The 15,641-nt window shown below is 35.5% G+C and overlaps 1 long non-coding RNA gene across 1 annotated transcript in view; it reads right to left on the bottom strand.

The window, feature by feature from the left end:
* Positions 1-14,244, bottom strand: part of LOC144242650 (uncharacterized) — a 162,752-nt gene extending 148,508 nt beyond the window's left edge. Inside the window, exon 1 of the long non-coding RNA XR_013338406.1 lies at positions 14,126-14,244. This is a non-coding gene — a long non-coding RNA (uncharacterized LOC144242650). The remainder of the gene's footprint in view (positions 1-14,125) is intronic.
* Between the last annotated feature and the right edge of the window lie 1,397 nt (positions 14,245-15,641).

Raw genomic sequence — 15,641 nt, forward strand, 5'->3', positions numbered from 1 at the left:
TTATTAGCTACTTTCTCTTTTCTGGGCCTAGTACATAATGCCTTCTTAAAAACAAGGAGAATAATTTGATATGGATCTACTCACTTACATTTGGAATTATATCACTGATGTACTGCAAAGCTTCATTATTTCTCTATTTGGTTTAGCAGATGCTGACAGTGGTAACTTAAAATCTCACAAAATAATTCTGTTCTAAAATGTTTGTTTTATACATGTAATGGCACTTTATAGTTGGTAAATGAAGTTGTTGATTTTTCTGTCTTCACTGTGGATTCTATCTTTTCCTTATAAAATAGTCTCTTTTCTTAAAATAATTCTCTTCTATTGATTTTTCTTGAACTCTAGAATTTTCTTGAAATCAACCATTGTCAGGAGCGGTTGGGTGACTCAGTTGATTAAGCAATCAACTTCAGCTCAGGTCATGATCTCATGGTTTGTGGGTTCGAGCCCTGCATTGGGCTCTGTGCTTACAACTCAGAGCCTTGAGCCTGCTTTGGATTCTGTACCTCCCTCTCTCTCTCTCTGCCCTTCCCAACTTGTGTTCTGTCTCTCTAAAATAAGCATACATTAAAAAAGATTTAAAAAAATAAATTAATATTGTCAACATTTTCTTTCTGCTTGAACGTTTCCGATTTCATTTCTAACTGGTGTACGTCACTTTATTCTTAATGAATTTTGATGCTTTTAATGTTTTAAACATTTTGTCATTAAAAATTTTTTTTATGTTTATTTTTAAGACGGAAACAGAGCATAAGTGGGGGAGGGGCAAAGAGAAAGGGAGACACAAAATCTGATTCAGGCTCCAGGCTCTGAGCTTCAGCACAGAGCCCTACATGGGGCTCAAACCTACGAACTTTGAAATCATGACCTGAGCTGAAGTCAGACACTTAACCAACTGAGCCACCAAGGCACCCCAGTATTTATTCATATTTGAGAGTGAGAGAGACAGACCTTGAGTGGGGGAGGGGCAGAGAGTGTGAGAGACATAGAATCAGAAGCAGGCTCCAGGCTCTGAGCTGGCAGCACAGAGGCTGACACAGGGCTTGAACTCATAGATTGCGAGATCACGACCTAAGCTGAAGTTGAATGCTAAACTGACTAAGCCACCCAGGTGGCTCTAGATGAATTTTTTTTTTTTTATAAGGAGGGTACAGTTAAAAAAAACAAATCAAAACTCCTGACTTTTCATATCTTAATCTGCTTCAATTAAGTGGTAACTGATACATTTACATGTTCAATGTTAATGTTCATCTTAGTTTTTATTTCCTTTTTAAAAGTATTTTAATATGGTTTTGTTCTTTAAGTTTATTTTTTTCATCATATAAATTATATTTCTGTTGTTTATTTCTTATCTAGGAATTTAAAAACCAACAAAATGTTTTAATTCTACTAAAATTTATCACTAGGTTTTCCCACAATATTATGTTTTTTCTAATTATTAAAATTAAAAGTGCAGTGTTATCTTCAGATACCTTTCCTCCCATGCGATAGGAGAATTTGGGTCTTTTAACTACCCTCTCTCCAGTTCCTAGTCTCAGTCTTACTCTTTTTAAAAAAAAATTATTTTTTTTATTTTTATTTTTTGTTTTAGAGAGACAGTGTGCACGTGAGCAGAGGGGAAGAGGGGCAGAGAGACAGAGAGAGAGAGAGAATTCTAAACAGGCTCCACACTAGTCGTGAAGATGGGTGGAGAACGATGCAGGGCTCTATCCCACGGCCCTGGGATCATGATCTGAGTAGAATTTAAGAGTTGGCCATTTAACCAACTGAGCCACTCAGGCACCTCAATGGTATTTCTTGCTCTTTGTTCTCTTGCTTCCCTCTATATATGGTATTAAAGTCATGGATGTGATGGGGAAGAGACCTCACCCTCAGCTTCACACTTATCTATCCAGCTGGCTACTTAAAACCTCAAAAGGATATTTGTTAAACATCTCAAAACTTAATATGCTCAAAATTTATCTTCTGATTTTTTCCCTAAAAATCTGCTTCAGTCAGTCTTCTCTCTCTTGCTGCTCGACATTCTGTCTTTCTTGTTACTACATGCCAGGAACCTTGGAGTCCATTTTGACTCCTCCTTACTGAATTACTTAAAAAATCCTACTGGTTGTCCCTTAAATTTTTCTCTAATATCATATGCCTTCTCATCTGCACCTTTAACTCTTTTCTCCAACTATCACCTCTCACCTACCTGGATTGTTGCAAAAGTCTCCTACCTAGTGTCCTCCTTCCCTACCTTGTATTTCATAGCCTACTGTCCATGCAAATAGCCAAAAGAAAACTGGTCATAAACTACCTTCTGTGATACTTAGTTTTCCTCATCCATCTGCATGAAGTAATAGAGGCACTCTAAACAAGAAGCCAATGTTCCTGCATCTTTGTTTGTAAGAGTGTCAGTCAGGAGATTCTCCTCACTCCCTATATCACACTAAGAAGTAAACTAGAGGCGCCTGGGTAGCTCAGTTGGGTCCGACTTCAGCTCAGGTCATGATCCCACGGTTCCTGGGTTCGAGCTCCGTGTCAGGCTCTGTGCTGACAGCTAGCTCAGAGCCTGGAGCCTGTTTCAGGTTCTGTATCTCCCTCTTTCTCTGACCCTCCCCTGTTCATGCTGTCTCTCTCTCTCAGAAATAAATAAAACATTTAAAAAAATTTTAAAAAAGAAGTAAACTAAAAACATCCTTCCTTCAAGCTAAACCATGAGATTTGGTTGGCAGGTGGGGTGGGTAATGCTGCAGAATGATCCAGAAATTATTTCCAAATTTCAGACGCCACTGAAAAAAATCCTAAAGTATATGGTAATGGCTTAGAAGTTAGGCATCAACTGGAGGAGAGAGATATATAGTCAACCAGCCTGCTGGAGATTGTCATACATGGCAAAATATGTGCTACAACCACCAGTTACTACAACTTAGAAAGTATATCATGTGCTTGATGACCTTAGAGCTCCGAGGGAAAGGTTAGAAAACATAACATTAGTAGCTACACATTTACTAACCCCATTTGATCTAGCTAAAAATACATAGGAACACTGCAATAACAAACATCTTGAATTAAGACTATATGACTGAGTACTTGACAGTGGAATGTGGGCAGAAGGGGTGATGGTCACATTAAAATGGCCTGCAAGGTCTCCATGGCCTGCAAGGTCTCCAATATGCTCTTATTTACCCATCTTTACAGTAGGCAGCAGAAGGTTTTTGAGGAGGCAGGGCCACACATGAGAAAAAGAAAATATGCGAGGAGCATCATTTCTTCCCCTATGAGAATTTTTTTCCTTCTTCTAATGAACAATTCTTAGTCCTCAATATTTTTGCTGAAACTTTACTCAGGTAAAGTTTCATTTTCTTCTAATATTTGGTATTGCTAAGATAAATGCTGATGCCCACATAATGTTTGATCATGATACTAAATTATTCTTTTCAAGCTGATAACTTGTGTGAGATTTTTCTCATGTTCTTTACTAACCATTGGTCTATTAAATCTATCTCTTTGGGACATGCTGAGTCTTTCAATCTAAATACCCATGCTTTTCTTCAATCTTGGAAATGCTTTTCTTTCCATCTTAGATATGATTTCCTTCCCATTTGCTTTTTCCAATCCTCTGGTTTCATTTTTGAGAAAAGCTATAAATCTGTTTGAATTATTACCATTTTAAAATATACTTCTGTTTTCATGTAGTAGCTGTATCCCTTTACATTGACGTGTGTCTCAATTAAATAAAAACGGTTTATTTATTTTTGAGAGAGTGAGCACAAATGAGAAAGGGGCATAGAGAGATGGAGACAGAAGATCCTAAACTTGATGTGGGTCTCAAACCCTGAAACCACAAGATCATGACCTAAGCAGAAGTTGGACATGTAACCGACTGAGACATTCAAGACATTCAGGTGCCTTGAGGTGTGTCTCAATTTTATACCCCATCCTACTGATTGAACTTTCTGCAGCCTGAATTCTGACTATGTACATTTCCAAATATTACCCTTACAGTTTTCAGTAGCACAATCATTCCTTTTCTTAGGCAGTTCTAGGTCCATGGATACACCTTTTAGCACCTCTTCCATTTTAGATTTTTCTTTCACTGTGAGTTTGTTGATCTCTTGCACAGACACAGACCATTAAAACACGTTTCCTTTTGAATATACCAAGTAGTTTTCTCAAGTTTCAGCAGAAAATTTCTAGGTGTTTTTTTCCTCACAAAGCTTCATTATATTTATTTCCTTCCCCCATGTTCTACTGCATATTTTTATGTTTGCATGCCACTCACTCATGAATAAGGCTAATCTACTTAATTCTCAGTACATGTCAACAGAAAGAGTGTTTATATAGCTATATTCCTTGCCTTCCTTCACCATTTACTTAGGTGATGGAAGAATCCACTTCCAGATGCACAGCTAGAGGGTAGCTGTAAATCCCCAAATCCTATGATCTTGTACCCATTTATCTAGTGAGCTGTACTGGTTTGAGGTAATATTTTTTTTCTTCCTATAGCTTATCTGATTCTCTAAATGGTTAAAATACTTGAAAAAACTTTATTTACAAGTATAGCATTTTACCAGGCCTTATGCTGTATCATATTTTGTTCATTTGTTGATTCATCAATTTGCTTAACAATACTTGAGTGCTACTCTATGAATATATGTTCTCTACCCTCAAGATGTGAGGTCAGGTAGATGAAGTTACAATATAAGATCATTCAAGAGAACTATCTATAGGTGAAAATCTCTTCCATCGATTTCAGGCTTCCAACCCAGCTTTCTGGCCTAATGTTAGTTGAAAACTAAAGCATGTGAATGAAAGGAAAATAGAAAAGGAATGGGTTGGCATTACTCTAATCTCATTTTTTAAAAAAGCAGAAAATAGAACAAAATAGTCCAGTTTTCTTCAGATCATACATCATTGGTCTCTGTGGTATAGGCAAGAATTTTGGGAGGTGGAAATGTCTTTAAATATTTCAGATGAGCAAACTTGTTTTGATTCTTAAGCCAAAAGATGACTGGGAAGTCAATTATTTACCCTCAAAAGCTCAATTTGCTTTGTAATCAACAGGTTACAAGCAATAGGGTAATTGCTTGGTCTCTGTGTTTTTGGTTGTAAACTTGTTTTCCATTTCTTTATTTCTCATTCTATATCTTTAAAGTACATGCCATTAAGTTTCTGTTTCCATTACTTTCCTTTTCATACATTAAGTTCTCATTCTAATTCCACTAGATTCAACCAGATGTGTATGCAGAGACCTCACAGATGGTTCTCCAGCCCTCACGACTCTCCTGATCACCATGCCCACATACACAACTCCATGTGAGGCATTCCCATCTCGACATGCTAACAGACACACAATAGAACTCCACATGCCAACAAAACCAACCTTTGACCGTCAAAAAGATCACTAGTCTTGTCATTTCCCTTTTATATAAGGAGATCCTAATCCTTTCCATCAGCCAGGCTTGAAACAGAAGCACCTTCCTGTTCTTCTTCTTCCTGAGTACATTTCCGGTAAGTGTTCCTTTAAAACACTGAACAATGCAGAACTTTTCTTCATTGCTTCATCTATAGTAATCATAATCATCATCTTCGTCATTATCATATAATATATATTGAAACTTCTATAGGCCAGAAACTATACTAATAGCTTTATATTTACTCTTCATGATAATCTTATGTGGTGGTTACTACTTTTACGTCCAATTAATCTATGAGGAAAACTATACCATAGGGAACTTAGTTTCCCAAAGTTAATATAACTAGTTAAGTGTTAGGAAATACTCCTTCTGGAAGGCAGTAGAATATAGAAATAGGCTTTGAGATCAGATGAATATACCCCTACCTTGGTTCTTTTATTAGTTTCTGTGTAGCTATTTAATCTTTCTGAACTTTGGCCTCTACCTCTATAAAACATGAATAATAGAGTTGTAGTGAGAATTAAGCACAAAGTGTCTCTTAAAAAATGAAAATACAGTTGACCATTGAACATAAGCATTAAGGGTACTGACCCCCTGCATGTGGACAACTTTTTACTTCCCCAAAACTACTCCTGACCATAAGCCTTACCAGTATGGCTTCGTTAACACATATTTTGTATGTTAGATGTACTACATATCATATTCTTACAGTAAAGTAAGCCAAAGAAAAGAAAATGTTAAGGAAAATATAAGAGAAAATGCATTTACAGGACCATATTTATAATTTAAATTCCACATATAAGTGGACCCACAGAGTTCTAACCCGTGTTTTTCAAGAGTCAACTATAGTTTTAAAATGTTAATTCTCTCTTCTCTAGTAGACAAACAAATGACCTGTTGAGCTTCTTTTGGCCAACTAGTTTGGAATTTGAGAGTTTCTGTGATCTCTAAGTCTTATCTAAAAGGCCAATATACATGAATATACCTTTTGGTCTCCTATTTTAATATTCAGCTTTAAATCTTGACATTTAAAAATGTTAAATTAATGGCTGATCAATTCCAAATAAATTACCATCTTTAGAGGTGATGCTAATCAATAGAGGACATGGCAGGGTTGGTTGGACAAAGGCTCACTTGACATTGAAGATGTGATAATAATGTCTTGGTATTTTGATTTTAACTCACTTATCATGTCATTACCACAGCAAACAAAATAGCTCTAATTAAACCCTTTGATGCTATGACTTACACCAAGCTGATGATGGTAATCATGTTATTATATAGATTATGTTAATCTATATTAACTGGCTTTCTTAGAAATAAGGGAGTGATAACTATAATAATTTAATTGTATCCATATTCTCCACATATCAGCAAAGAAGCACAATATTTGACATCTATTGTGTGATAGGGTAGCCTAGGCACACTGGGTGCAGGAGGAGACTTGAAACATAAGTAACTGGCTGGGAACAGGGGAAAAAGAGAAAGAATTGTCACACAATGGTACCTCAGGGCCATCCAGATAAATTCATCTACACCCAGAAAAAGTATTTGCATGATAGATTCATGACACCAGAAAAGTAGCGTAGAAGTGACAACTTTATGCTCTACAATCCAGAAATAGGACTGTGGATATAAGAAAAGATTCTAAAAAACAAAGGGCAGAGTCCAAAGAATTTGAGAGACTAATGGACAGGAAACAGGGGAAAGGAGGGAGAGACAGACAGACAGAGATAGAGTTTAAATTTAACAACGAGATGTTAGTCTACATCAGTCAAGGAAGCAAGGAATGTTAAGTTTAGCAATGGTCTAAATTTGAGGAGGAATGAGATAAGTCTGAGATGAGTCTCCTAATAGCCAAGAAATTTTCTCCCTAACCTTGTCTTTACAACATAGTTATCAAGGATTGACAGAAGACATTTTAATAGACTTGAAGAACATCAAGCTAACATGATAAATGTCACTCTGTTTCTCAAATACTTTTCTGGTTCAAAGTTAAGAAGTTCTTGTAATGTTCCATATAGGCATCTAATGTTTCTCAGATAAAGTGATTACAATATTTATAAGTTTAATTAATTTGCAGCTAGATAATTATAATCCTATTCTTCCTAGTGAGAAGGAATAACTAGCATCGAAACAGAGAAAAGTTTTTCTTTTTAAATATTAGACAAAAAAGGGCTCAATGAGGTTACTGACTCTAGTTTCATCATTTTAAATCTAAAGAAACTCTAATCAATAAGATACAGGACTTTCCTGTGGTGGTAGCATTAGCCAGTGGAAGAGCTAGGCCTAGTTTCTAATTCCTGGCCCATTGTTCTTTCCTTTAGTAATACTGTCCTTATGTTACACTGTGTAATTTCTGAAACATTTTTCACATTTTTACCTTATTTAATTCTAAAAATATCCCTGAAAATAAGCTAATGAGAAAACTGGACTTAAACTCAAAGATTTTAAATATACCCATGTAACTTATCTCTTCAACTTTATCTTTACTCTCTAATTGCCACTGGATACCCAGGCTCATGTATCTACCTCCCCTTATGACTTATCTAATTGAATATCTAGTTTTTATCTCACACTTAATGACAAAATAGGAATCTTGATTTCCTCATCCAACTTCTACTCTTACCTGCTGGTTTCCTGGCCTTTCTTCTTAGAAGGCACTGCTAAAATCTAAGCACGGTGCTTGAGTCCTCTCTTCTTTCTTCCTAATATCATGATCATTCAGCACATTCTACTGACTACCTCCAATACATACCTTAATGTGTCCTCTTCTTTCCAACTCCACTTCTATCATACTATTCCACCACCATTATCTCTTGCCCAGATTGTGACTACAGTGTGTATCTGGTCTCATTGTTTCCAGTACTGCCCATCTGCAATTCTCTCTCCACAAAACTGAGAAGAAATTTTCTCATAAATCCAGTGAATAGAATTTCATAGCTCTTAGGCCATGGCCTGAAAATATTTGCATATTTGTTCCTGTATTTGTCTCCTCAGTTGGATGGTAAGAATATTGTGAGGGCATTATATTGTACTCAATATATGTGCCTAAATATAAGCATGTATAGTATATATTAAGGTAATTAAAATTTTTAATAAATATGTATGTGCCTACCATCAAGGAAATCTTGAAGCTCATTACTATTGCTGGCCATTTCATGTTTGAATATATTCTCTCTCCCATTCCCCTTAAAAAGGAAGGTATGATCCTGAACTTTGTGTGTACCATTCTTACGCTTTTCTTTACAGTTTTAGAATAGATTATTACAATTCAAAATAAATTTATAGTTTTCTTGTATTTAAATAATTGGAATCACATTAGTTATATTCTTGTGTGACTTGCTTTTCCTTTTAACTCATAATTTACTGAACATTGTAAAGGCTGTGAAGTTTATACATGTTAATGGATATAGCTACAGTTCATTCCTTTCTATGGCTGTATTGTCAATTCTATCTCTTTATCAATGTTTATTAATTTTACTATTTTTATTTGGGTTGTTTTATATACTAATACTATATAGCATTATATAGTAGTTTTACATAAAACTATATGCCTCCTGGTAGTCCAAGATTTTCTTCAGAGTACATATTTAAGGGTAGAACTTCTGGGTTGTAGGATTTAGAGGTCTTCAAATTTACCAAGTAGCAACAAATTGTTTTGTAGAGTGTTTATATAAATGCCCTCTTCTATTCCCCCTAGCGGTCTGTAAGATTCCCTGTAGTCTCACATCCTTGCCAAATCTCGACATTGTCAGAAATTTTAACCTCTTGTCAAAATGATTAACATGAAATGAAAGCTTTTATGGTTTTAGTTTGAATTTCCCTGATTTATAGTGATCCTGAAAATCATTTCATATTTATTGGCCATTAATTTTTCTTTTTCTATGAAATGTCTTTTTATATCTTTGAATTATCTTTTTACTTAATTGATTCATTTTTACACAGTCTAGTTGAAAATGTTTTGTTGATTTTATATGTGGCAAGTATCTTCTTCAAATGTAGCTTGTATTTTCACTTAAAGTATGTATCCTGATAAATTAAAATGTTAAATTTTAATTAAATTTATATAAAAACAAGTCTATGTAGTTTCTGCTTTAGAAAAAAGTTCTCTTCCTCAAAATGGGAGCTTTAAAATTTTAAAGTCTTGCATTTTACATTTAATCTTCCATCTTCCTGGGTTAGATTATACTATACTATGAGTGGTAAGCACCCACATTTATATTTTCCCTAATTGAAAACCAGTTGCCTCAGCACCATTTATTATATGGGTCATCCTTTTCCCTGACTGATGTGTTTTGCACCTTTGTCACATAGCACAATTCTGTGCATGCCAGAGTCCATTTTTGAGCTCCATTTTATGTTCCATTGGTTATCTGTCTAACCCTGAGTGAATCTCATCCTCTTCTAATTACTATGACAGAATAGAGAGGCAGTACAGTGTCATACTTAAGAGAGTGGACTCTGGCACCCTTTACCTTGGTTTGATTTCTAGTTCAGTTCCATCAGTGTTACTTCTGTTCCCTAGAGCAGGTTCTCTATCCCTTCTATTCTCTGCTTGTAAAAATGTAGACAATAACTCTATTCCAAAGGTTGGTAGAGAAGACTAAATCAGTCAATATATATTTTTTAAAAACTTATAAAACTGCTGATGTGTAAGAATGCTTCATATACATTAGCATTTCTTTAAAAATTAATTTTCATTACATGCATTTCTTTTGGACTATCAAGAAAGCTGGGCCAAAAAAGCAAAGTCTGTTATTAGAAAGGCAAACAAAAACCACTTTCTGTCCTCTCCCCATTTTCAAAATGTAATTAATATCATTACTTCTCAGGTCATACCTGCTGTCCTCAAACCTGCTGTCATTTCTCCATGAGGAACTGTCCTTGACAAGTATTCTGGCCCCTTGCCCTGGCCTTCTACCAGCCTTCTGCTTATTTCCTGGGACCTGCCGTGTGATGTATTGTTTCCAGCCTCAGCATTGTTTAATGTTCATATACCAAACACTAATTGAGGTTTCCAGGAGCTTATTCCTACAAGCCAACTTTGTGCAAGTGCTGGGTCCAATCTGTCCAAGGCCCCTTGGGAAATCATCCATCCAAGTACAGGAATGCATGGGCTTAACTGTCTGGCTACAAACCAGAGGTCTCTCTGTGGTCAACTTGGCCTTGGAGTCTTTGGCCTTGAAAGTCCATATTTTAGGAGAAGGTCTGTTTGTTAATGAAGAGATTGAAGCATCTCTGAAAGCCCTCTGAAATGGCTGTCTGAGTAAAGAATAGGCACAGATGTTCACGAAAAGTGACTACATTCTCCAGGTTGCCATATGCTCCACATGATCTGTGGAACAGGGTAAAAAATAAGTATTTGTTGGATGAAGGGATGATGATGATACATTTTATCTTTGTAAATTCCCTTCTTCAAAATGTTTTCTCACACACTCAATCTTCATCTTATCATTTTGGAAAAAAACTTTCGTCACCCACCCTTCAATATCAGCCTCATTTTTACCATTTAAAAGCTAAAGAAAGGGCAAATACATGGATTTCATTGAAGTTAAACAATTACATGTTTCTTCTCTCATCTTCTCATTTAGCACTTTTTGAATGTCTGGCAGGAACTTTAGCTACTACAAAATAAAAGATGATTAAAATAAGATTCTTAACATCACTTTTTGTCTTGCCCAGTCCCCTTCAGCTTCATATTGCAGAGGTAAAAGTATAAATACATTAGTATGAAATATAGATACAAATGCTATCGCAGATATATGCACAAAGCACTAACAGGACCAGGATTACAGAGGTCTAAAAATCTACTTAGAATGACCAAGGTCTCGAAAGAACAAAGCATAAAGGAGAAAGATGCTTTTGTCTTCAGTAATGGAAGAGAGTTCAATTGGGACCAAAAAATGAGATGGATGCAGGAGCACATAGGTGGCTCAGTTGGTTAAGCGTCTGCCTTCAGCTCAGGTCATGATCTCACGGTTCGTGGGTTCAAGTCCTGCATAGGGCTCTGTGCTGACAGCTAGCTCAGAGCCTTGAGCCTGCTTCAGATTCTGTATCTCTCTCTCTCTCTGACCCTCCCCTGCTCATGTTATCTCTCTCTCAGAAATAAATAAAACATTAAAAAAAAGTAATTTAAAAAATGAGATGTATGCAGTATAGGTTAAAAGGAGGTGAAAAATTAATATTAGAAAAAGAGAGATTTGTGAAGAGTGAGACTATACACATGTATAAATATTATATGAGCACCAGTTTTCAATTATTTGGGATATATACCTAGATGAAGACTTGCTAGGTCACATGGTAATTCTATTTTTAACTTTTTGATGAATTTCCAAACTGTGTTCCACAGCAGCTGACACATTTTACATTCCTACCAGGCAAGGGATATGGGTCCAGTTTTCCCTCATCCTTGCCAACATTTGTTCTTTTCCAAATTTTTTAGTGCCAACAATTTTTATATTCTAGCTTTTTTATTAGAGCATCCTAGTTAATGTGCAATGATATATTCTTGTGGTTTTTATTTGTATTGACAAAGAATATTGGACATCTTTCAATATGCTTGGTCATTTGTAGATCTTTTTTGGAAAAATGCCTATTCAAGTCCTTTGTCCACTTTTGAATGAGGGTCTCTTTCGGTTGTGAGGTTTAAGAGTTCTTTATAGGTTTTGGATAGTAGACCTTTGTCAGATAGATAACTTGCAAATATTTACCCCTATTTTATAGGTTATTTTTTTCACTTTCTTGATAATATCCTTTGATACAAAACTTTTGAATTTCTATGAATTTCAGTGCATTTTTCCTTTTGTTGTTCATCCTTTGGGTGTATCTAAGAATATAATGCCAAATTTACAGTTGTAAAGATTTACCTCTATGTTTTCTTTTAAGAGTTTTATGTTTTAGCACTTATATTCATATTGTTGATCTATTTTGAGTTAATTTTGTATATGGTGTGATGTAGGAATCTAACTTCATTCTTTCACAAACAAATGGTCTTGGAACTCATCAAAAATCAATTAGCTATAGATGTATGAGTATTTGTATATAAACCTACATATCTCGGTTCTATTTCACTGATCTATAAGTCTATCCTAATGCCAGCACCAGGCTATTTTCATTACTGTAGTTTTGTAGTAAGTTTCAATATTGGGAAAAACTAGTCTTTTAATTTTGTTATTCTCTTACAATGCTGTTTTGGTTATCTGGAGAATGAACTAGGGTTCTCCAGAGAAGTGAAACTAATAGATTTAGAAGGATGGATAGAAGAAGAGGTTTCTTATAGAAACTGGCTCACCTAAAAAGTTCTTAACCTGCTGCTGCAAGCTGGGAACCAGGAAAAACAGTGGTACAACACAAGAATTTGCCCTTCCTTACCCTTTTCTGTTCAACTTGGGTCCTCAAGATATCAGAATAGGCCCACCCACATTGATAACAACAGATCTCCTTACTCAGCTTACTAATTGAAATGCTGAATCTCTTCCTGATATGCTCTGAGAGACATACCCAGAAAGAATGTTTTAGCAGATATCTGGGCATCCTTTGGCCCAGTCATTTTGACATATAAAATAAATCATCCCAGGGCTCCTGGTAGTTACACAAGAATTTGAGGATCAGCTTTTTCAATTTTTCAAAAAAGACTCAGAATTTTGATAGGGATTGCTTTGAATATATGGATCATTTTGAGAGTATTGTCATCTTAACAACATTAAGTCTCTCAATCCATAAATACTGGATGTCTTTCCATTGGTTTAGGTCTTTAATTTCTTTCATCAAATTATTATAGTGTTCAGTTTACAAGTCTTTCATCTCTTTTTTCAAATTTATTCCTTGGTATTTTTCTTTTGGAAACTAATTTCAATGGAATTGTTCAAACAAACAACAGTCAGACATAAGGAAGACACTGCATATGTAAGATCTAACAAAAACCAATAGAAATTAGAATAAGATCTATAGGGCTATACCTAGAAATGGGAATCTTCAGATGTGGATTTTACAGCAATATGTATACTATATTTTAACAAGGTAAAAGTTTACAAATTTCAGCTCATCAAGGAAAATATTTTTTAAAAAGAATGTAATTTATTTGAAAACAACAAGATAGAATTTCCAATCAGAATAAAACCTATGACCATGTGTTCAGCTGACTCTGCTTTAATTATAAGAACAACTATTAATTTTTGAGTACTTATTAGTGCTAGGTTCTATTTTGAATGAGTTGCGTATTTTAACATGTTTAATTTTATACCAATGAGATAAATACTATTATTAGCTCATTTTTGAGATAAGAACACAGAGGCAAAAAGATCATAATTCACTTGCCCAGCATTACATAGCTGGTAAGAACTAAAGTCAGGTATTAGGCCCTAGGTCTATTAGATTCTCAAAAGTTTTATTCCAGAAAAAAAATTGAAAATATAGATCATAAGCTTAAGAAGGACAAATAACTTTAAAAGAAAAGGATGCAGAGAAATAGAGTCACATATGACCTGGGTCTTCATGGATGGAAATGATTTGTACATTTGGAGAAAGAAAAAGAAGGATCAGACAGATAGAAGGAATAACACCTGATGTGTTGTGGCTAGAGCATTGAGCATATAAGTATCTTGAAGAGAGTTTCATTCATAATGGAGGAAAGAGTTTAAAAAGCAAACAAATATTCAATTCTGAAGTGATATACTGAGATTGTGAAAGGTTTGAACTAATTTTAATGTGGCTTTCATACCAACCTTTTAGCAAAGTAAAATTACCAGGGGCTTTGAACAGGGCAGTGACGTCATCAAAGCTATGTCTTGGAAGATGACACCTATGCTCAGCATCGAGTGAATGAGCAGACCAGTTTGGTAGCAACTGCCAAGTTGGGGAAAGAGAAAAATTAGAAACTTTTATAGGGTGATGGCTAAAAAAAATAGAATCCATTCTAAAATGTAGTACTTAGATAAAGCTCAAACAAAAGTGGACTGGAAAGAACCTACTAAGTCAGAATTTTAAAATGTAGGAAAATGAGACCCTTTGCGATGCAGCTAGACTCATCTGTGCAATTACTTCAAACATATTTTTTTAAATAAGAGCTACTATAAGTTTAATTTCAGTATATTTACATCAAGAAAATTTTTGCATTCTCTTGGCTTCTTTGTTCAAATTGTTTTGATTATAGCCATGTATTGACTCATCACATGTCAACTTTAATAGAAAAACATAATAAAAACTTAAAATTTTTTTCATCCCACCTCTGCTATAATCAAAATGTATGAATCTAAGAAAGTCTTTGGAGCTCAGTTTTTCTTAAAATTAAGAGAGACTGGGAACACCTGGGTGGCTCAGTCGCTTAAGCATCTGACTTTGGCTCAGGTCATGATATCACGGCTCACAAGTTCGAACCCCACATCTGGCTCTCTGCTGTCAGCACAGAGCCCACTTCAGATCCTGCCTCCCCAACCCCCCACCCCTTCCCTGCTTGCACTCTCAAAAATAAAGCAAACATTTAAAAAATCTTTAAAAAAAATGAAGGAAAACGGAAACTAACCTTCTCTCTAAAATCAATTCCCTCTGCACAGATTGTCACATGAATGGTATGGTTATTTATATCCCATAGAGAAATAAGTCATTCAAACCTTCATTCTAAATAAGGCTCAAGCACCTATAGCACCTGTATACCAAAGTGATATTTAAGAACATCAGCAATCCCATGATTCCACTCTCTGCCTGCATGAAAGGGTTCCTCATCTTTCTGGCTCTTTGGGCTGTACTCTTTCAATCTTCAGAAAGAAGGAAGCTAAAATTTCTGGACTTAATAACCCATTCCCAAAAGAGCTGCTCTGTCTTCCACTGAGATGAATGGCTGAGAAGCTGGGCAGAGGAACCTTAAGACTACAGCATTAGCCAATCCTGTATGTGACCAGGATGTAGGTGAGGAGCAATGGCACATTTATCTCCAGGACTATAAACGTGCTGCCTCTCAACTTCCTAGAGATTTTTTCCTTTAAAAGAAGTGGCATTCAACACTATCTGCTGACTGCTTCTGACAGCTTCAGCTGGCACCACACAAGCCAGAGAAGGACACTGGTAGAAATTGTTTAATTATGTGACCTTGTTGCTCTTCAGGTTTCCCCAATCCTTGAGATTGGCTAGAATCCCTAATACACACTGTGTGGACATAGAGCTTTCCTGAAGACTTCTGCTAGCTCTGTGAAAACTTCTCAAATTCTCAGGCTTTCTTCTACCTTCAAGTGCTTCTTTCTAAGC

This window comes from Crocuta crocuta, unplaced genomic scaffold, assembly GCF_008692635.1.
Source record: "Crocuta crocuta isolate KB4526 unplaced genomic scaffold, BGI_CrCroc_1.0 scaffold36, whole genome shotgun sequence".
Lineage (NCBI taxonomy): Eukaryota > Metazoa > Chordata > Mammalia > Carnivora > Hyaenidae > Crocuta > Crocuta crocuta.